The 24092-nt window shown below is 39.7% G+C and overlaps 1 long non-coding RNA gene across 1 annotated transcript; it reads right to left on the minus strand.

Moving 5' to 3' along the window:
• Nucleotides 1–6392: 6392 nt before the first annotated feature.
• On the minus strand, nt 6393–9059 carry LOC122824974. Its single transcript, XR_006369567.1, has 3 exons — nt 8604–9059; nt 8438–8508; nt 6393–7876 (listed from the first exon to the last, which is right to left on the minus strand). It is a non-coding gene; the product is annotated as an uncharacterized LOC122824974 (long non-coding RNA).
• Nucleotides 9060–24092: the final 15033 nt, after the last annotated feature.

Consider the following 24092-nt stretch of genomic DNA (forward strand, 5'->3'; position numbering starts at 1 on the left):
CACTTTATTTACTTCGGATCAACATTATTAGCGTTTTCTTTTTTTGCTCTTTCCTTTGGTTTGTTATTTTGTTTGTATTTCCTGTAAAGCACGTCGCATTGCCTCGTTGCTGAAAATGTGCTACATAAATATAATTACCTTCACCTTTGACCTTGGGTAGCGGATAAGACGCCAGTAAGCCAACAAAGATTAAATAAAACGCTGTGCCTAAAAACATTCTTGAGAAACAAAAGCCTTGTTGAACTTCCTGTAGGCAGACTTATTCAAGAACACAGGATGTACAGATCCAGCCAGATGTTTCGCCTCGTTATGATACGAACCTCTGGGACTTTAAATCATTCACCTGAACTCTTCCTTTCCTGTCTGCTCCCTCACAGATTTATTTTGGTTTTGCTTTTTATCTCAGATCTAAATAATTAAGACGATTAAAAAACAGTCTTTTAGATCTGATTGTAAACATGAAGCAAAAAGTAGTTTTAAAATGCTAATTTAATTTCTTAAGTTAAAAAAAAGGGAAAAGAAACATATGGGAAACCTAATAGCTGGTTGTGCCGCCCTCTCCGTCAAGTGTTTGACACTTTTACATTAGTTTACGTGAGTCCTGTTACTTTAGCAACAACGTAGAGATTTTAAACATGAACTTCCTGTTTGAAGCGTCTCAAGCAGGAAACAAACCCTAGACTTTTACTAGGCCACTCAGAAACCTTTTTCTTCCCTTTACAATTCAGAGGTGAACCTGCAAGTGTGCTTTAAGGTATTTAGTTCTTTGTGAATGTTTTCAGAATGATGGTAAAGTCATGACTTAACAAAAGGGGTGGTGAGATTTGGTTTGAATAATTTTATTCCTATCTTCCAAATGAAATCCCTACTCATAGTTTTGTGAATCTGAAACATTAAAGTGAGCGGAAAAAAAAAAAATATTATTATTATGAAAGATCCACACTTTCAGAATTATGCATACAGGCTCACAAGCATACCTAATATTTAGTCAACTATCTCCTAAGTTGTTTTTGTGGTGGCTGTAAGTTTGAACCATTTTATCAACATAATTCACAAAGTGTATTTAAAGTAGTTGTTTTGGTTTTTTTGCCACCAGTGAACTGTTAGGCATCGCCCTGGTTTTTGGCAGGATTGATGTGATTTGAGCTTTGACAAGGTCATTCCTAAAGGCTCATGCTAGTCTGATTTATCAATTTCAAAACCAGGTGAGACGAATGTTTGGTATGATTGAGCCGTTTGGACAGCCAATTACGTCCCAGTTTCAGCTTCACCGCGGCTGACGTAAAGCATTTCGACCCCGTGTGGACTGCAGAGAAGCACAAGAAATTCAAACCCTGACACCGTGTTTGTGTCACACGTTTATTTTGATTAGGGAGAACTGAATCAAAATTATTTAGCTCCAAGATCACCATTAAATGTTAAAAGGTTGCCATTATATGAGAAGAATGAAGCTGTGAGGGGAGAAAAAGGATAGAGTGAGATAGAGCAACACAAAGACATAATACAAATAAACAATAAACGCTAAGTTAATTACTTTTAGACAAAGTACTGGCTCTGTAAACGCTATTATGGTGACGCATTTAAATAATGGTGTATCTTACACAGACGGAGCAGCTTGGGAAACATTACATTGAACCACTGCGTTGCTGCTGACAACCAGGTCAGCCCACCTGTAAATCATTACCATTTTAATTTCAGCCGACGCTCGTTTCAGACGATCCGACTGCAGTAATGTGGATTGTTGTAAACATTTCCCATCCTTCCAACCTTCTCATTCACATTTAAAGTTTGATATTAAAAGGCAATGCTGCAGTTGTCTATTCATAAATTATTGGAAAGTACGGTGAAGAGTGTGTAAGAAAAAAAACAAAGTTCTGCTCTCAGTGTAGTTTTAGCCTTTGCTGTGGGTCCGCTTGTTTCCCCAGGGCAGAGCCGTACTGTACACCTTAAAGGTTAGTTTTCTATTTGCCAATGGTGGAGGAATCTGCCAGCTGTGTTGTTTATCTATCTCCTTCCCCGGAGGAACAGTGGGAGCGTTTAATGAGATGCGGTTCTTGCCATCAGTCTTCTTTTAGCCTCAGGGCTTTCCTTGGGCTGCCCACTGATTTAGTGAAGGCTACGAATGTGTGCGTGCGCGCTGCGTGGGAAGTGTGGGTGTGCCAACCGTGATCACACGCACACATGCTTTGCACACCCGGCCATCGAAACAATGTTTGTGCGTTTCAGCGACGGCGGAGCCGGGAGTTGGCAGCTCTGTGATGGGCAATCAGAAAAACGTTGTCACATTCTGCAGCTCTCTCGCTTTGAGTCTGAGGTTCGTCTGCCCTTGTTACAGGAGCAGTGATGTAAGCTTATTCACTAACATCCAGCAGCTGAACTTGACCTTTTTTTGTTTTGTTTTGTTTTGTTTTGTATCACCAGATTCATTAAAAGAAAAATATAATTAAAGGAACAATGCAGAGTTGAAGTTATGATGGGCTAGCATTTTCCTCATGAAGGTTGTTGGGTGAATAATCCAAACGCTGCTCCTTTAAGTAATTTTCCACTTTGTTAAATGCATTCTGAAGTTTACTCGTGGCCTTTATGATCTCGCTTCTGTCATGTGTAACCTCTGTGAAGCGCAACTAACCTCTCTTTCTTTTTTTGTCCAGATAATAAGTTTGTCCCATAAAATATTCAGATTGTTTTTTGTTGCTGATAACCTCTGGTAGCATTTGGCCTTTAAAATCCCCGGCACTTTCAATTACCCTGCTGCATGTTCCATTTGTCCGTTCCCTTATCGCCTCCTTCCTCTGTTTCAGCCGGCCGGAGGTTGCCCCGTAGAGCTGCATTTGAATGTGCACCTGGTATCCGAGCTGCCAAACAATGCCGCTTTACATTACATTCTGTTCCCTTTTTCTCCTTGCCATGCGCCGCGACGGCACTTTGTTTACAGGCTGCCTCTGCTTTCTGGATGGATGAGAAAATGTCATGGAATGCTAATGATCTTCTAATTCTCCTCTAACATCGCCTGACCCCCACCATGTCAGTCAAACAATATCGGTTCACTTGTGCTGCTGCTGTCAAAGTCGTTCAGGCACATGTGAAGCTGCCATTTCTGTGGCCTGTACTGTATTGACATGTTATCAATGAAACCATGCTCCTCACTTTTTTTCACCAGCGGCACGTGTTGTAGTAAAAACCCACCGTCGTACCGGGATGATAATTAAAGATGTTTGCAGTCAGACCAGTGGGACTCTTTATGATTTATTAACGGCAGTGCAGCAGTACGTCGTTCCCCAATCCTATTATCACAAACTGTAACTTTAACATGAAATTAAAAGATGTTATAAAAGGTTAAATACGCTTGGTTCTAATGTATCTTGCCAAGAAAATCAATTTAAAGAGAGCTCTAACAACATCCTGATCCACTTTGCCGAAGGAGTCTTAACCTTGATGATCTAAAACTATTTTTTCAACCACTCCATCAGAAACAAACAAAGCACACCAAAAGCATAAAAAGTGAACGCATGTCTAAAATTGCTAAGAGTTTTAAATCAGTTTCAAACAAAACAGAAGCTATTTAGTTTCTCATTGCGAACAGCCTCCAGCTGGGAACCAGAAGTCAACCCGACCATATGTGGAAAGTGAGATCTCATTAGGGACCTATTAAGGAGCCATTAATGTTCAATGTTAAATACACACACATTCTGGGCTCTATTTATAAGTATTTTAATCCGTCAACAGGGAGTTTGTGGACGCAGACACACACACAGCTCTGTGATGTTTGCACATGTTTGCACGGCTATCTTTGTGGGGACTTTCTATTGACTTCCATTCATTTATACAGGCTAAACCTTACCCTTACCTTTATCCTAACCCTACCCATTACATACATACCTTATCCTAACCCTAACCAAAACTCAATTCACACCTTAGTCCTAAATCTGACCCCTGACTCAAAAACAGCATTTCCCCTTGTTTGGACCAGGCTTCAGTCCCCACAAAGAGTAGTGGGTCCCCACAGTATATGTCAGGAAAACGGTCCCCACAAGGTATTAGAAACAAAACACGCGCACACACGCACACACACACACACACACGCACACACACACACACACACAAACAACAAACAATCACGGCGCAGAATAACTCCGAGTAGTGCAGTGTACTGTGTTTAATGTAGATGAGATATTGTCTGATTATAACTACTTCAGAGAACTCCACTTTTACAAACTTAACTTAAAAGCCACCATCTTGCACCGCGCGTGAACAATTAGCAGTTTCTGCATACGGAGCAGAGAGTCGCCTCTCCACATGGCTGCGAACACCTCTCACCGAACTCATTGCTTTGAGACAGTGCTTATTGTCCTCTCATGGATGCTGCATAAATTAATCCCTCTCATGTGGCGCCATCTGAGCCGTGCTGATGCAAAACTTGGGGCTGAATAATTTATCCGTCTGCCCTTCGGAAGGCAGCGCTCGCACCGGGTGCCACCGCTCATAACGAGCCGTTCTCATCACAGACCTGAGCCCGCTGGCTTCCCACTCAGACATCTGCGCTCTGTGATAAGAGCGCACATCCTGGGAGGAAGACATCAGATCTTCTTTTCAATTGTGGCCACTGTATTGACATAAAGAGGAGAAGCAGAAAAAAAAACTGTCCAAGAAGTACAGTGGTCATCATTTATTAGTCCATCCATTCCTGCGATTTTTTTTTTTTTTGCTTTGTCCCTAAGGATGCTCTGTGAATCAGCGCCGAGCGCTGCAGCGATGACTGACTCAGAGCGTGCTGACACTATAGACCGGCTCACTTTTCAATTTCATTCTTCCAGCTGATTTAACAGAAAAATAGTTTCTAGCTAATATGAGCATATTCTGCTCCTAATGCAGCCATAATGGCAGCATGTGCTATTCTGGAACGCGGATGGAAGATTTTCGTGCAATAAGCTGTCTTTTGTGCAAGACAGATACCTTTTTCTAAGAGGTATTACACACAGTTCCCTCAGTGGGACAACATGACCTCAAAATGCAGAACAGAAAGTTTGTTTCACAGCGGGAGGGGGGGGCGCTATGCTTTAATTAAGACTGGAAAAATAATTAAAATTTCTTTTAAATAAATCAAAGTGTAGTTTTCCAGATCAGTTGAAAGTTTGGGGGTCGTCTTTCTGCAATAATGTGAACCTCCATCCCCGTTCGACAGCTCTAAACGATTTTCTGCATAAGTGTTTTATATTTAGCTCTATCAGTTTGTACCTGCCTGACTGTCTTTGGTGAATGAGAGCATCCCCACAGCCCAATACTGCCACCACCATGTATTACTGTGTAGGCGGTAAGTTGAGGGCGATGTGCAGTGTTGGAGCATCAAAGTCAAAAAGTTTGATTCTTGTCTCGTTCTACATATTCATTCATTTCTGTGTTGGATTGAAAAGTGCGTAGATGTTTTGCCAAACTTTTCATTTCGAGCATTAGCCACGTTATTTTCACTGATTGTGTAAACTAATTGAAGTAATAATAAGACTGACTTTCTAAAAGGGCTTTAGAAGTTTGTTGTTTTTGTTTGCCAGAAAAAAAAACAGCAAGAACAACTGAGCTGAACTTCAACACCCTCTGGCAATTTGTGCTGATTTTAATAGCTAATATTAACCAAAACAAAAAAACATCCGGCAACATTAGAAAATAATTTAAAAAACTGATCCATACTAACAAATAGTAATAATAATCAACATGCAATAAGCAACAATACAAACCTGCTCTTAGATTTGCTGCTAACCTGTGGCTTTCCACGCTCCACGGTTAAGTTAGAAAACACAAATAACTTAGCTGTTAAGCTAAACTTAAAGCACACATTATCTCCTTTATTAATTTTGATCAATCTGTCTTTGTGTAAATTTACTTTTTGAAAGGAAGCTATAGATTGTTGCCTTTTTATTCAAGTTTTCAGCGCAGACGTTTTTCTAAAGCGAATGCATTTCCTCTTGATCACGCTGTACTCTGCGCAAACAAACTGTGTGTATTTTTTCTCTGCTGTGTCAGTTTATGAGAATTTTATGAGAAACTCGCTGGAAATGTTCAACTTTAACATTCAAGAAATCTACAGGGTGGGCCATGAGTTTCCATAAAAAGGAGAATGTTAAATGTATATTTCTTTTATATTGCAGATACCCAAGAAGATGCGTTTGACTAAAGAGCAAAGAATTGAAATTATACTGATGGCTGGATCGGGATTCTGCACGAAACTTTAACAGAAAACATGGAACGAGCATCACACACACACACACGACACTGTGGCAAAACGTATTTGCAAGTTTCAGAAAACTGGAAATGTTGCAGATCAACCACACAGACTCACAAAAATAAAAACAGTTGTCCAATATAAAATGTTTATTTTATATATATATGGAGACTTATAAGTAGTAAAACACAGAACAGAGAAAAACGTTGTTGCATTTTACAGATTTGCATGGGGAATCATAAATGATTGAATAAACACACCAAGCTGTAACACTGGAGCATTGCATGGATTGGATGTGTGATGTACTGATTAAGCCGAAATAGTAAAGACAGAGAACATTCTTTGCAGGAAAGGGAAGAGGAGATATTATAAGTTATACTTTTTGCTTTTCTTTATTTTCATTTTTTCAGGGAAGGCATCATGGTTGTTCTCTGTCTTTTCTTTTTCTCTGTCACCAAACACAATACCCACATACTCTGGCTTCCTGCATTAACACTGAATGGCTGCTTGCAGCCCTCAAATGACTCTCAGTCTGAGACTCCGGCCTTTGCCTAGATTTAAAATCTCACTGAAAGTGCCTGAACAATGTGGCTCAGAGTTGCCTGTTTACATGCATTTTATATGATGCCTCATATAAAAGCCTTTTTTTATTATTATTATTAATATTTTCTCTACCAGAATCTGTGTTTCTGCCATCAGGGTAGGATGTAGAAGGAGAGCAGGTAAAGAGCGAAGCAGATGCAGCATGCTTCTTGTAACAAGAGGAGGAATTATTGGCAAACAGCAGGGGGCCTCAGCGGGATTGTGAGCCTGGCATGGTTCCACGGTTCTGTGCCTGGCACTTTTCCTTTTGCAACACACATTCTGTTTGATGTAAGATAACAAGTCTCTTCAAGTCAGCGGTTTAGGTCCAAGACAAGTCATAAGCCATTGGTGTGGAAATCCAAGTCAAGTCCAAAGTCTTCCCTAAAGCCATTAAGTCGAGACGATGTCATTAAATCAGAAACTCGATTAAGTCACGTTACTCGGCTTTATGTCTCTGCTGCTGGGTTGCTTGGTCAAAAGACATAAACACCTTTACGAGCAACATTAAAGTACACAGTCACTTCATTATTTGTTTTGGTGCATTTTATTCATATTTGCAGCTCTCTCTCAATAGTGTTTAACTTAATTAATTCAAGACTGTAAGTAAAGCACAATGCTGGATCTGGATGCTTTCAAAATACTAATTGACACAAAGGGATTTCATGAGCTCTGTTTACTGGAGAGATGTGAGCATAATGCCTACAAACCTGCACAATAATCATTGCTGCTCCTGTGCATACCAAGTGGGCGATGCATTTGTATGAACTGTGTGTTTATCCAAGCGGGCGTCACGCGCGTGTGTGAAACCAAGAGGCTTTTTCATTAAAGTGGAAGTATTTGATACTGATCCAAAGAGCAGGAATTTTTCCCGGGAAGGTCACCGGAGTCGGCGAGAGAATAAATTAAAGTTAGACACACAGGATTCCTCAACACCACTGCGTTGACCTCTCAGTCAGGGACTTAACATCATCAGTGAGGTTGCAGGCGAGGTTATTCCATCATGTGTGCGAGAGAGAGAGAGAGCTCCACCCAGGTCCAGGCCGCCCACAAGATGAGCCTTTCGCCATCGCCTGTTCCCTGATGAAGGGCAAAAGAAAACAATAATGGAGGACGGTCATCGGATCTGTTTTGCATCACCCCACAGGACAATCGGGGCGTGGCGACACGGCCGACCTTTGAATCATCTATCAGCGCCGACACGGAGTAAAAAAATGCTGCATTAGCACAAATGACCTTTTCTCGTCACCGCGTCCCGACTGTACAATGCCACGAGGATCCGCCCACCCCCAGCGCTCGCTCATCTCAGACTGCTTATGAGCAGCGATGAAATCCCCAGAATTACAGATTTGTACGGTTTCAAACGCCCAATAGGAATAGTCAAAGGAATGAAATTTTGATTAAAGAAGCTGAATATAGGCAATGGGTTAGCTTTGGAGTAGCTCACATGTCTGAAAGTATAGATTGTATTTAAATCTCAACTATTTTCCTACTATTTGCTTAAAAGTCCTTTAAATCGCTGATCCACTCTTTTTCACTGAATATTTTCTACTCATCTACACAGAGAATAGTTCAACTACAACTGATATTTTTATGGTAAATCAACTTCATCTCATTCAACATTTAAATCCAGACTTTTACCTGCTTCATGCTGTCAAGCAGCTTCTATATACGTGATTTCTTCATCCTTCAGTCCAGACAGTAACTCAGGTCTTGGTGTGTGAATTTAAAAATGTGGTTAATCCCAGTTTATTCAAGATTTAACAAGGGGTCACTTATGTTTGTCGAAGGGGTTCGGATCACTGACCTTTCACGGATTGTTTTATGACTCCATGGAGAAATGCCCTGGCCAGAAAAAAAACCTTGGACCTTCTTCCTGTGAAGCATCAACGCCAACATCTGCAACAACACGCAGCTCAGATAGAAATCAGTGTCAAGCCATGTAAGACTCCAATTCCACCATTCCAGCCTTGCCTTCGTTTCGTCTGATCCCGCGCCGCGTTCAGCTTCTGATTTCACACATTTGTGCCGTGGAGCCCAGAACACAGCACCAAAGAGCCTCTTTGCATGAAGATGAGAACTTAGACCAATTAATTATCTCTGTCTGTTGTTGAATTTGCCAAAACAGTAAGACAGGGAGATGGATGCAGACAGATGATGAATTTGTGTGGAAATCCTCCATCTATCACGCGAGATAGCTTTTTGCTGTGCTGATATATTTTCACCATGTGGCTCAACCTCCCATCTGGCTGGAAATCAGTTGAAAAATGTACCGGCGCCAAGGCTCTGACAAGCTCTGCAGATTCAGGTTTCAGCTGTGCAAGCCCTGCCTCCTTGGTGCCTCGACGAAATTCACCTTTCTCCACAGCGAACCTGTCTTCTGCACTTATCTGAGGCTGACAACTCTGAAAATTCACTTGGCTTCATTCTGTTTGTTTTTAGTCACGGACTGTGGCAAGAAGCGTGCTGGAATGTCATTGCCGTGGCGCGGCGCATGTGAAATGAGATTTGCAAGGTTGGTCAAATGAATTTGAAACCCATCGAGAAGATCTGGGGGATCGTGTCACGTCGTGCGACACAGACCCTCGCTCTATTTTTTATTTTTTTGTTTCGGTCAGAGAGACACAGATTAGTGCACTGCAGCTACAGCGCTGCAATTTTGTCATGTTGGTGAAGAACAAAGCAGCAGTCCTGTGCCAACTCTGCTCCCAGAGGACTAAACCTTCTGCTGGCTGAAGAAAAACAAAACAAGGAAAGAGGATCCCACATTTCAGGCTCTTGTCACACATGTGGCAGTTCTTTGGTACTGAAACATATACAGTGTTTGCTGTGTCACAGTTTCTGTACTTGTGGATGTTGCTTTTTCTTCTCGCCCCACACAGGATGAACAGAGTTGCGAGTATCTGATCGCCAACTGTTTGGTTATTTAGCTGGAAGAAAATAAAGAACGCAAAGCAAATAAACAACATTATCCAGTGGTGTGAATAACTGGCAATAGGATTTCAACTTTGGCTTCTTAATTATAAGAAACTACAAGTAGTCATTTCTGCTGTGAGGTGTGCTTGGGTTTGGCTGCTTCAAAGCAGCAGCATGAAAATCAGGGGATTTGCTTTCCGCCAAGCTACGAGATATACTGTAAAAGCTTGAATCTACCCTTTTCTATACCGACTAAAGTCACTTCCAACTGAGATGGTAATAGAAGCATAAAAGTGGCCCAAAGATTTGCATAAATAAATTCTTTTTAGTCACATTTTCAAACTAATCTTCCTTCACTAAGGTGTGTAGAAAACATCTCCAGTGGGATATTCTTGTCATGCTAGTAACAATCCATCCATCCATTTTCTATACACCCTTCGTCCCTAATGGGGTCAGGAGGGTTGTTGGTGCCAATCTCCAGCTACGTTCTGGACGAGAGGCGGGGTCACCCTGGACAGGTCGCCAGTCTGTCGCAGGGCAACACAGAGACATACAGGACAAACAACCATTCACACACACACTCACACCTAGGGAGAATTTTAGAGAAACCAATTAACCTGACAGTCATGTTTTTGGACTGTGGGAGGAAGCCGGAGAACCCAGAGAGAACCCACGCATGCACAGGGAGAACATGAAAACTCCATACAGAAAGACCCCGGGCCGGGAATCGAACCCAGGACCTTCTTGCTGCAAGGCAACAGCTCTACCAACTGCACCACTGTGCAGCCTGCTAGTAACAATTGCAGATGGTAAATGGATTGAATTTGTATAACGTATTCATCTGATCTCACTCACAATTATGCGCACATATTGACGCACCAATTACCCAGATCGGTGTGCAACTTGGGGTTAAGCGACGGGACGCCACTGTGGCTAAGTGGAAAAAGTAATGGAAGCCATCAGGCCTGGCCAGATGAAACTTTTTCTTATCACAATATAAAACTTTTTTTTCCTCAGTCTTCCATTTTAGGTGCTGTCTGAAGCGGGTCGAGGAGCCGCCTGTGTCACTGTATCCTCCAACTGCAGCACTTTTTTGTCCAATAACTCTCCCTATTTCTTACAAAATTTAAGGTGACTGTCTTAACACCCTCAATATCGGCAGAGATTACTCACTGAGCGCAGACATCTATGATCTAAATCAATGTTTAGTAATATGAAACGCTTCCCGTGTGATGAAATCACACCAAATATTTAGAAACGTAACACTGGGATGTTATTTAAGTGCCGGGCAGATATGCAGAAAGTGATGGAGGGTCTACTTTGTGCATAAAAAACATGACAACCTACTCAAACTCCATATGGTGAAAAACTGCAAAAGAGCTTATGCTTTAGTGTGTAAACAGAAAAAAAAAAGAATAAAATGAGAATCATCTTTGACGCACTCTAGATGCAGTTTTACAGAATTTGACACGTTCTGCTAAACTGCATTCAGTCTGATGTTTAGTCGGGGAATATCAAATTAAAAGGAGAAGTTCTTAACATCCCCAGAGTACCGTAATGTTTGTTCAGTGATGCCATTTGAGGACAGCGAAGCCACAAAGTGATGCAAATCAAGACGCTTTATGGCTTTCCTCAGCTTGCTGCTCCAAAGTTACAGAATCCATCTGTTCCTGTTGATGGTATTGATTGCGGATGTTCCTTGTAAGTTTTAACTAGTCCACAGATAAACGATAATCTCGAGCTCCCTGAACCACGCTTTGTCAATTTGAGCCCGATGGATGGTGACATTGACATCTTGAGTTACGCTCGTCCCATCAGGGAAGAAGAAATCCCTTGATGGAATAACCTTGGTCATTTATGTTCAGGTAAATAGTTGATGTCAATTGACGTAACTAATCAATGCATGCCTTATCCAAAAGTGAGGATTTTTAAGATGTTGGAGTAAATTTAGGGTCAGAAAATACAAAATTCTTAAGGATCTAACCAACAGTGGGGCAGGAAAGTCCTTTTCTCCTCATATTTGTACTTTTAGAAAATAAGACATTCTTTTTTTCTGAACATCTCTGGTATCCTTAACTTTATGTATACCTTTAAACTTTAATTTTATTCATTTAACAATATTGACAGTCCGTGAAGTGCAATCAAGTGTGAAATTTTAATTGTGTGCCGAGAGCATTCGCCGGGTCCCCAGAGGTACGAGGTGGAGATGTAGATCTGGTTCAGTGAGGTTTTCACGGCCCGGAGCAACTATTGATTGGGCCAAACTGTAAATAGAAGTGGCCACATGGACAAACAAAGCTGCTCCTTCATCCACTCCTTTTTAAATGCTTCAGTTCTTAAGAGATTTGCTGCTTCTCCATATTTCTGTTCCATATTTCAGTCATTAAAATTCATGGTTCACTTAGGAGATAATTACATGTCGTCTAAAATCGAAAATGAAAGAGGAAGGACACGGAAGGACAAAAAAAAATAAAAAATAGGAGGGTGAAAAGCAGCGCTCCTTGGCTGAGTCTAGAGCAACTTGAGGGAATGTTGAACTCTTGCAAAAGTGCTTGGAAGATTTTTTTTTTTTTTTTAAGATTTGACAACATTTAGACAATGGAATATATGTTTTATTACTTTTTCCTGCATTTAATTTGACTTGTTTTGTTTAGGTGTCTTTACATTATGCTGTCAATAAGTATTCTACATCTTGTCTTGCAACAGTTCCTTCAAAACTATCAGAGAACGAGGCTTTAGTAAAGTCACATTTAAATTTAAAGATTTTAAAGAGTGAATACTTTCTGGTAAAGAAATTGTTTTCTTTATTTGGTAGTTTTTTTGCGCTATTATTAAGAGACAGAACGTATGTCCATATTTCCGAATATTTCTCAAAATATTATTAATATTCTGCCATTTCTTTTTCATATTGGTAAATTGTGACTATCCCAGTTTTATTTAATAAGTTAGAAGCAAAACAACAAAAATGGTGACAAAATAGACAAAGAGCTCTGTATGACTGTCGGAATTAAATCAACTTGTATTTCAACAATGTTTCTTGCATTTCTTTTGCAAATGTGTATTTTTGAGAGCTTCAGATTAGTTGGCAGTTTGGTAAAAAGCAGCAAAACAAAAAACTGCACAGGATCCAAGGTTACAGATTTATTTTTATTTTTATGTATATTTCTAAACTGATTCTTCTTACATCTTTAACAGCAGAGGGTCACTGATTCAACAAGCAAAGGAAGAAACATTTCCAGACCCAGCACGTCTTACGCAGCCAGTCACAGTTAGACAACACTTCTAGAAAATATAGAAACACAAACACGTTTTACTCAAACAAGTGTAAGTTCAAAACCAAGCAGAAAACAAACAAAACCAAAGACACAATCCAAGTCACCTCTCTTCCTGTCAGCTCATGTGCGTTTTTTATTTTATTATTATTGTTTTTCTCTCCAAGTGAGGCTGATTGAACAGACTAGTTCCTTGCCAGTCCTGCTCCTGGGCACGTTTCCATGGCAACACATGACCAGGTGACCTCAGGCAGAAAGAGAAAGTGAAAAAAAACAAAAAAACACAAAACAAAAAAACACACTTAGATTAATGAACTGATAAACCAAGTTTGAGCCCCTAGTTAAGTGGATGAGTGCAAAAGATATTCATTTATTTATAGAATAAATAAAAGTTTATTCAGGGACAGCACGTGTTCCTTACGGGTCAGTCCCGTCGCCGTCACCTTTATATCGATGACAGTTTTGATCGAACACATTTGTGAGTTTCTCCAGTCGAATTAGGCAAAATATATTTCACGTTAAAGGTGGAAAAAGTCTGGAAGTGATTCATCTTGGGCTTTTTAGAAGTTTCCACTGATGTCACTCTTTACAAAAAACAACAACAAAAAAAACAAAACACTTGAAATTCTTTGCAGCTTTCAGGAAGCAGGAACGGCTGCATTTGTATTCCTGTGCTGTGGAGGTGGCAACACAATCAGACATGAGTAATGAACAGCCAAATAGTCTAACAAAGGCTAACAGAGATATTCTGGCTGCAACTAGTCAGCCCCCCTCCTAAATCTGGTGTAAACACACAGAGTTATTTTTGGTGCTTCTTGGGTTCAGGTGTCCAATTATATTTCACACTTTCTTGATGGTGCACTGAGAGGTTGCTTGGGGGTGGACTGGTGTTAGTTTACTTTATGCCCCGCGTTCAGTCTCTAAGACAAATACGCAAAGAAAAATATTTGGAGGAAGGAGAAATGTCCCTTTCTTAGCCTAAGAAAAAAGGATTTTCCTATCAGTTTCGTCTCTGGCATTAGTAGGAAGCTGCGACCTCTAACCTCTTGAAGCCAGTCCTCGACACTCTTTGTTTCGGCTGAACACGCGATGTGTTTGTTTTTTGTTTTTTTTTTCTGTGGGATCGAAAGGCCCTCGCTGAGACATAGGGAAAGTGTTTCTGAGTGATGGAGTTGGTTTATGTGGGGATTCTGGGTCAGGACTCCTCTACAGTGTGAGGTGAATCACTGAGTTTGCTGAGGGTTTATTTTTTGACTTTTTTTATTCCAGTAGTTTCCTCTTCTGTTGTCTTTTTTTTCCCCCTCTTGCTGCGATGGAAGGAGCTGGTGGGTGCAGAGAGAAATGTAGTTGCGTCTGTGGTTTAAACATGTTTCAATTCTGCCTGGAAAACATCTTTTTTGTTTCACCTTGAGTCATAATATTTACTACAACAGAGATTCCCAACACAGCTCCTTGCAGGTTTATTATCTTTGCTTTTTTTTCTTTTTTTTTTTGGTACACTTTAAATGTATCGTAGGAGAAAACTAAATCTGATGTGAAAGATCATAATAAAGGGTAACAGATAGGAGTTTTTACATGTTTAGTTTTTCATTTATTCCAGTGAATAAAAACGACAAAAGGTAGTCAATTTGCTTCTCATTAGGTCTCTTTACCATTTGGTTCAAAAGTTTCAGAAGATGTAGTGCTTCCCATTAAGGAACAGACGGAAAGACGTTTCTTTCAAGCCTCCCAGTAAATGATCTCTTGGACCTCTAATCTGAATCCGATCACTTTTACATTAGGCGTGCAGGATGAAATCTTGCTGCCTGTGGCTACAAAACACAAATGGCACATCCATAACCAAAGTCCATACTTCTCAGAGTGAACAAACAAAAGTGGGGCAAAGATTTCTAAAAGAAAAGACGAACACTTGGGGCTTTTGGCGGTTGCCTTTAAGAGGCAGTATTGAGCAGAATTGACTTTTTTGAGCTTTTCATTGTTTTCTAATGTTACTAAATCATGAAGTCACATCTCTCTTCAGTCATATTTGATACATGTAGGATTTTTATAACAACTGAAGGTAACAGAGTAACTTGATTGAGCTATAAAATGGCTGGAAAAGACCCCTTAAAAAGTAACACTTGGGTTGATTATCATAGAAGATAAAAAGGTAATTTATCCACTAGCTTGAGAAATCCAACTCAATGCATAAATCATCTTTCTCAAACAGGTCTACTAGTAGTGTCCTGGTTGAAAATGTAAATGTGAGGAGGAGCAAAGGGCTAAAACGGCTTCTCGTCAGTATAGTGAGTTTATGAAATCACTGTTCTTAGAGATTTTTTTTCTTTTCTTTTACTGTTTTCTCCTCTTCAGGACAATAGAAGAAAATACAACTAGAATGAAGAAGTGTTTTCCTGCCTGTCCTGAGGTGGCACATCTGGAGGAATGCCGCCGTCTCAGTCAGCAGCCCAATTTCAACAACGCTCCGAGGCTGCAGCGAAGCCGACAACGCTGGCAATCAAACACACAGAATTTAAACAGAGGTGTCCTTTTCCGGGAAAAGGAAAAGCTTTTATCCACCATGAAAAAAAATAAATTACAAGGCTGAACAAGAGAACGTGGGGGAATGTTTGTGTTGTCGAAAGGAAGCCGAGTCCCTGGAATATAAATGGGGAATCAGACATTTTTCTTGTCCTGAAAGTCCTCCATAGAGACGAGTAATAAATGCTGTGGACACGCCTGTGGACGTCAGACACTTAATGTTTACCGTCTCACATGTCAGCAATAGATCACCCACAGACACTTCTTCTTCTTACAGGAAGAAAATCCTCTGCAGTCCTTCGTATGAAGTGTGTTGACGGCAGCTAAGTGACGTTACCACTGCTTTGTCTGATAAAGCTCCTCCCTGAAAAAAGGAAAAATAATCACGAGATTAGCTGCATTGAGATTTATTAATCTCCTCAAAGAAAGTCTTGAAACTGAAATATGTCTTCCTTTTTTAAAAAGTTTTTTATATTTGATCATCAAAACTTAGGGTGTAAATGTATTTACCATAAAAAGAATAAGACAGACATCATAACAACTTTACCCCCTGTTACGGAAAAATCATTTAACAACGAATGAGAATCTGTTTCAATAATAAGAGAAAGGTGAATCTTTGCCTTCAAGTTTCTTTATTCACCCCCACAAAGGAAAAACTTCATTTCTTTGGTATTTATTATTCGGGGGGGTTTATTCCCCGAACTCTTCACAAAACAGTTCCTTTGCATTATTCAGGCTGATATCTGATGGTTTTTTTGCTGTTTTTCCAGCAGAACTTGGATTGAAATCTTCAAGACTTCATGTGTTCCCCGTTGAGTTACTCTGGTGCTGCACCAAATCAGATACATGACGCTTCTGACTAGCAGAAAACCTATTCACACCTTTTTTCTTTGGAAACTGCAACTAAATTCCTTTAAAATCAGCTCACATGGGTTGCAAAGCAATCTTTTTGAAATTGTAGATAGAAAAATAAACTCAAAGGATGCTGCTGCCTACATACCTTATCTTTCTTGCCAAATAGCAGGGGAGTATAGATGTCTTGTAAAATTTAAGTAAAGGTCGTCATTTTATTACTTTTTCTGATTTTTGTTGCGCTCTCATCTTCAGAGTTTTAGCAATAAAGGTTATTGATTACAAATTAACTCCACACTCACATTTTGTGCTTGCCAATGCTGCAGACTTTTGACACTTTGGCGTTTCCTTACATCAGTTTCTGATCCGAAAAGCTGTACAAGAGGCTTTGTTTGTGACGTTACTGTACAGGTAGTGGGTAAAAAGAAGACAGTTTTAAAACTTTTGTGTGACAGCACTTCATTCATTAACCTCCCAGCAGTTTATAGGAACGAAAGGACATTTCTTCCACCGGCCGACATTTCATTTCGTCTCTGCCAATCTGCGTTCCCGACGCTCTCCTCTGAAACCGTCTCAGCAATTGGTCCGGTTCTCCTCTAAACCTATTTGCCTCAGGGCCACCTTTCCTTGTCCTTTAACTCCATTGTTTCTATTTCATTAACCTAATCACTCACAGTCGGATATTTTTCGCGGGTTCCCTCGCCCATCCCAGCGGGGAGCTTTGTGAAGGTGAGTCTGCCGATTAGCATCCAGCTGATGTACAGTCCCCCTTCCAGACACGACCTCCGCGGGCTCCCACAGGATGTGCACAAACTCAGCTGGTCACACTGAGGCATGGTGATGGGCTGAATACGTTGAACAGAAAAATGTATATGGAAAAGACGAGAGCATTCTAGCTCAGCATCTAGCTGGATATTTTTCTTTTGCTGCTTAATATTTCTAATAATTTCCAATAAAGCTCTGCTTTTCTGTTGCGTCTAGTATTTTAGAGGTAATGCATGATTATTTTCAATGAGAGTAATGTACAGCAGTAGCGGGAGGCACAAATGTTTGCAGTACGTATTTTCCGGACCATAGAGCGCACCATACTAAAAGCTGTATCTACAAAGTTTTTGCTTTTTTTTACTGGAAACGTACATACGTAAGACGCACCGGGCTATAAACTGCTGGTATCTCCGCCGCTCTCGGATTTCCATAAGGACAGCCGGCAGTCTTAATAAAGACTCAGCCTTTACTAAGGCTGCCTCCTTAATAAATCTTCTATTAAGGACGCAGTTTATGGGCAGCGGCTCTAGTTCCAGCTGCATCATATGATCTTCTTTGTGTTGTTCTCCACCGTGCCTGTTACTAGCATGTGCTTGTTATTACAACTAAAAATCAGCGATCAGGCCCGAAACCTGGGAGTAGTGATGGACTCTGACCTGAACATTTTAGAGCTACAAAGTTACAAAGTCGGCCTTCTATCACCTGAAGAACATTTCCAGGATTAAAGGACTAATGTCTCAGCCAGATCTAGAGAAACTCATCCATGCGTTTATCTTCAGTCGCATTGATTATTGTAACGGCGTCTTCACAGGTCTGTCCAACAAATCAATCAAACAGTTACAGCTGATCCAGAATGCTGCTGCTCGCGTTCTCACTAAAACCAGGAAGATAGAGCACATAACACCAGTTTTAAAGTCCCTCCACTGGCTCCCTGTAGCTCAAAGAATAGACTTTAAAATACTGTTGTTAGTTTATAAATCACTGAATGGTTTAGCACCACAATACATTAAAGATCTGCTGCTGTTGTATCAACTTTCCAGACTTCTCAGGTCTTCTGGTTCTGGTTCTGCTCTGCGTCCCCAGAACCAGAACCAAACGAGGAGAAGCGGCATTTAGCATCTATGTACCAAAAATCTGGAACAAACTTCCAGAAAACTGTAAAACAGCTGAAACACTGACTTCCTTTAAATCTCAACTAAAAACCCACTTGTTTAGAGTTGTATTCAAAACGTAATCAATTGCAAATTTATTGACGGAATCTGACTTAATGTTCTGTTTTTAATGTTGATTCTATGTTGCATTGTGTTTTTGTGTTTGATTTGATGTAAAGCACTTTGAAATGCCTTGCTGCTGAAATGTGCTATACAAATAAAGTTTGATTTGATTTTTTGAATTGAATTGTTCTAAATGAAAATTAGGGCTTTCTTCTTTGGTTTCCAATTTTGACTTCCTGCTAAAGAGCCCCCTGGTGGTTGAAGAAAAATCCACAGATAAGCCACAGCGAGGAAAAAGTAGACTTATAGTCCTAAAAGTCTTGTTTATTCTTTGACAAAATACTGTCTCTTGACTTTTAATTTATGACTTTGTTTTGTTCATGAGTCTTGATTAGAGTGATTGACGTAGATTAAGATAGACTTAACTTTTATTTCTTTATTTCCTATTATTTTTAGCCTCTTATTTATAATCAACAGATTTGATTAAGACTACTTTGTACACTTTGTACGGTTCTCCCTGTTGCTGGTGCACCTTTCCCTACCACACTTCGTCCTTCCACTCAGTTTTCTGTTAACATGCTTCTTTATCAATTACCTGTTATGACTTAAACTCCCTGGGATTGTATGTCCTACTGAAAGTTTAAAGGCTCATACAAGCTTTACAGCTGTGTGTTTCCAATAATTACCTTTTTTTTTTAAATATAGTATTCTAATTTTCTCAGACACTGGATTTTAGACTTTCCCTCATCTGTGAGACATAATCGTTGATCCTATATCATGTATGAGTTTCGTTTTCTGAGGTAACTGCCAACAAATATTGCACTTTTATTTTATTTTTATTTATTGAGATGCACTGAGAACATTTGCACCACATTTCTGAGGAGGAGCATTAACGGTGGACATTGTATTTAAAAAACCTACCCACAAATTGACATTTGACCTGAGGCATGCACACTGCTGTTCCAGCCTTGGCAGATAGCAGCTGCAGTTGCAAATACCACGCTGAGGCATTTCATAATGTTATCTACCGTACATGCACATCCCTGATACACACTCTCCCCCTGCACCAGGATGATATTTTTGTTGGGGTCACCTTTTGCCTGTGGTGTCGAAAGAAGTTAAATGTCAAAACGACGCCACCTTTACCCACAATTCAGAGTTTAGCAACCTTATCAGGACTTCATTCACTCATTGGGTCTGGTTGAGCAATCTCTCTCATTTAGCTGAGCCACACGTGTCAAACTCGAGGCCTGGGGGCCAAATCTGGCCCACCGTAGCTTTTTATGTGGCCTACAAGATTCCAGATTGCATCAATAAGTCCCTGGGTTTTTTTGTTTTTTTTTAATCTGCAAAATTCATACAAAAATCCACAAATCCCCACTTTTTTTTCTGATTTTACTGCAGATTGATCAATGACATTGGGTTTTTGATCAATTTGATAAGGTGATTAATAAAAAGTCACATTAATGTAAATATCATAAATATTTCTTACAGATATTTGTAAATCAGCGCCACAAAATCTGTGATTTGGTTTGCACACAAAAACCCCCCCACAAAAACAAAAACACAACCCTGGAGGATTGATTAGTGTGAAAAGATGTTCAGTGTCATTTAATTTTAATAAACACTTATTTAAAGCTGAAACAAACGAGCTAGTTATTAATGTTTTAACAGTTTAATGGGTTTTATCAATACATTGTGGCACAACCGGCCCTTTAAGAGCATTCAGATTTTTGATTTGGCCCAAAATGAAACTATGTTTAACACCACCGAGGTAAGCTAAATACATATATATATATAAAATCAAATCAGGTCTAGAACAATGAAAAAAGACAAAACTACTGAATGCAGATAAATTGTCTTTCACTCCTTGCCCTGTTCATGTTCCTCCAAACTACCAAGAGAAAAAGATCCAATATAGAATCACCTATTGTTTGCAATGTGAAAGAGAGCTAGTTTGAAAAACCCCCCACAAAAGCATGAGATCAATATTGAACTTCACAGAAAGGTGAAACTTAAGCTGGACATCTGTTCATCATGTGGTGACTTCACTAACCAGCTAGCATCCCTCAGAAATACATAAAACATGCACAGACAGAGCTCTTATTAGATTGAAGTGATATACCTGCAACTGCAAGCAACTCATCTCATTTGTAAAGGGGATTTTTGCAGCATTACATTAGTGCGCTGTGATTACATTCTTTTATGGACTTCGATTGGAAAGACTTTAATACTTTGAGATGCGTTTCATCTGTATTGTTTTAAATTATTCATGTTCAATGTTCATTGGGGAATTACGTTTCCCCCCCATTACATTATTGGTTTATGCAAAGCAAGGAAATGACTTCTGGGAGATCAGCATGTGAGTTTGAGTCATCAGCGACTCAGTCTTCCTTCTGTGGACAAACATTACCACACAATCAGGTCCTAAATAGTATTACTGCTGTATATTTAAAGTTTACACTGACTTGTTCTGGAGGTAATAACCTGCACTTAATAGAAATTTGTAACTTTTAAAGGATGTATGTGCGAGTGTTTAGAACGTTTTTCAGAAGGTTGGCTGACGACGCCATAGTGTTTTGTAGTATGTAGTAATAATTGCTGTAAATCAGGGGTGTCGAACTCAGTTTCATTTTGGGCCATATCAAAAACTGTTGTATTTGAAACGTAATCAATGCAAAATTAATGACAAAATGTAATGTTTTAATTGCTGACTGTGTGTTCTATGACTTTGAATTTTTGTGTTTTTATGATGTAAAGCACTTTGAAATGGCTCGTTGCTGAAAGGTGCTACAGTAATAAAAATTTAACTGATTGTTTTGAGGTTTGGCTTATTTAACATTGAACAAAACCCTGATTATTTTACAGCTTATTTCCAGGTAAAAAAAAAAAAAGAAAGACACATCCTTTTTTGTGACTTCAACTGGAGGCACGCTACATGAGACAGTTAGTTGTTACAGATTTAAGGAATAAAAACTAGTTGTTACCTGCTCCAAAGCTAAAACTGGAGAACTGTCAGCTCCAGTTTTAGCTTTGGCTGCTCCACACATCCCTGCTACACATGTAGTCTGTACATAATTCATGCATACTTGCAGGTGTAAACAATCTGTCTTGTTATCTTTGGAATAAACACCAAGTGGGGAGCGACAAAGTGGAAAAACGTGGCTGCAAAATAGGGGTGCTAACTGGCAATGAAGGGATACATTAGCTAGAAAAAAAAACAGCTCTGTGGTTGATCTGTGGTGAAAAATGCATCTTACTGACACACTATCCAGTAGATTTTATGTCAGTAACTATTTATTTTTAATATTCAATTCTTGTGTCTGTAATAAGTTAGTAATTTGAATGATGTTTGAAACACAGAGCCCGCACAGAAAGCTAATTTCTCCGATGACCACGGTCAAAATGCTCACCAAAACATGAATGTTACAGCAATTGACACACAACCTACTAGTCTTAGCTCCTCTGCTGCTCAGTTAGTAGACGCATCTTTCTGTTGTTATAGCTCAAATATTAGTGGCTGCTTCCCATCATGTCTCTTGACAAGATTATTAGGATTCTCTTCATCGCCTCCTGTCAAATCGCTGTGTAAATCCTCATGATAATCTGAATTCCTGCTGCTACTACAGTACTTGCTGTCTGGTGTGTGGAAAGCCTTCATGCAGCTGTGGTTGCCTTTGTGTCAGCGCCACCCCACCGTCTTTGCCCGTTTTTTAAAAGAAGAAAAAAGAAAAAAAGAGAACTCACACCGGCTTTTCGACAAATGTCAAAATCATACTCTATAACCAAAAATACACACAACACATGAGGCGCATATTTGTTATTTTAGGCCTGTAAGGCTGCATAGTCCGCTTTAATCGATCTTTAGTTCATAGCTTTGTTTGGAAGAGGTGTGCATGTGCAATCGAACTCTGGTCCACCTAAAAACCTTCGCCTCGGTTTGACTGACGTGAACTCTGGTGCAGTTCGGATGCACATGTGGATGCAAACGGACTGGAGACCGCTCCGAAAGCAGGAAGTGAACTATGGCACAGGGCATTTATTACATTTATGAGTAGATACAACCAAAGCAAACATGAGAAATCCTACATTTGCTCAAATCTGATGCTACTCAACTTTTGCTTACATTTTATGAAGAAGGAAGTTATATTAGTGGGTTGCAAAAACCTAGAAGTATAACTAACACCTGTAAAAAATTAAAGACATCATGTAATAAATTATTATTATTATCGGTCTGTCTGGCAGATTTTGTTTGTTTTTGTTAAAAATTAAAAGACTGCTTGAAGTGTTATAAAAACGTTATATAAACTATTTGTTCTTTTACGAAGGTCTTTCATAAAAGAACAAATAGGTAAAATTAAGGAAGTATGAGGCTTTTCATTTAGGAAACTTTGAATGTGAAAGGATTTATGATATAAAACATCCCTGTTTGCCAAATTATGTTAAAAAATGGGGCTGCAGATGATGATAAACTAAAGCTGGATCTCTGAAGAGAGACAAAATGTCCATACAGTGTAATGCCACTTGCAACAAAAGCTGAGCTTGAGACAAAACAGCTTGTATTTCATTTAAGCCGAAAAATATTCTCTTTACACATAGCAGTACGCACTGTAACAAAGTACTGAATAAAGACAAGCCGGTTTCAGCACATACAAACATAGAATGAACTTAACGTCTCATGACAGAGAAAGAAGTACGTAAAGCAAAACAGGCTTATCTATGAGCAGCATCGAGGGGATTGACCGAGTACGGGTGGGTTTGTTTGGGAAATCTTTGCACACATTAACAGAAAAACGTATACCTCTCCCTTTAGTTCTCCGCTCCACCACTGTAAAGATCAAATCAGGCGAGTGGGAGGAAGTAGAAAGGCAAGTGGGAGCGCAGGAGGGGGATGTTGGGTTGGAGCAAGATGAAGGTCTTCAGAAGTCGGATAAGACAGTGCCATCCCTTCACTTTTCCTCATTGGTTTCCCCAACAGGTGGGAATATATCATATGTTCTTTGAGTTTACTCCTTCTATTAGTATCATCTGTTAGTTTGACATAAAACGCAAAACCAGATGAGAAAAGAGACATTAACAGCAGTGGGCTTTTAATTTTTCTCTGAATCCTTTGCTTCAACCGTGACTGTGTGTGCTTTTAAGTTTCTACATATGTGTAGTAATAGTGTTATAAAAACACACACACACACATTTGTCTGTAGCCTCAGAAAGTGACTTAGGAGAGATAATAACGAGAATTATATGTGCATTATGAAACAAAAAAGCGAGTTTGCTCAGAAATTCCCTGTCTCTGTGGGCTGCATGGTGATATAACATGTTCTAAATTTTTCATGTCGGATGAAACGCAATATGTAGGCTTCACACCACAGCACTGAACCAGATTCACTTTGAAAACAGCAAGCACAGATTCTGCAGCTACTAAAGCAGAGCATTAGCCGGAGTCAGTGACTGAAAATGGACAGTTTCCGCTTTTTGATTATGTTTTCTCATTCTCTAATATGTCGTAGCAATATCTATATTAAAAAAAAAACATGAGCCCAAATGTGCAATTATTCTAATCATACAGTGACATACATGAAAAAAGTCAGTGCTTTGAAGTGGCCAGTTGAAAACTTTGATCTCAGTCCTATAGACAACGAGATGAACAGGCGCGGCAGCCTGCAAAGCCGACTCAGTTCCACCAGTTCTGAAAGCCAAAAATACCATCAACCGTTGTGAGAAGCTTGTTAAATAATACTGAAAAATCCAATTCTATAG

Source organism: Gambusia affinis, linkage group LG22, assembly GCF_019740435.1.
Source record: "Gambusia affinis linkage group LG22, SWU_Gaff_1.0, whole genome shotgun sequence".
Classification (NCBI taxonomy): Eukaryota; Metazoa; Chordata; class Actinopteri; order Cyprinodontiformes; family Poeciliidae; genus Gambusia; species Gambusia affinis.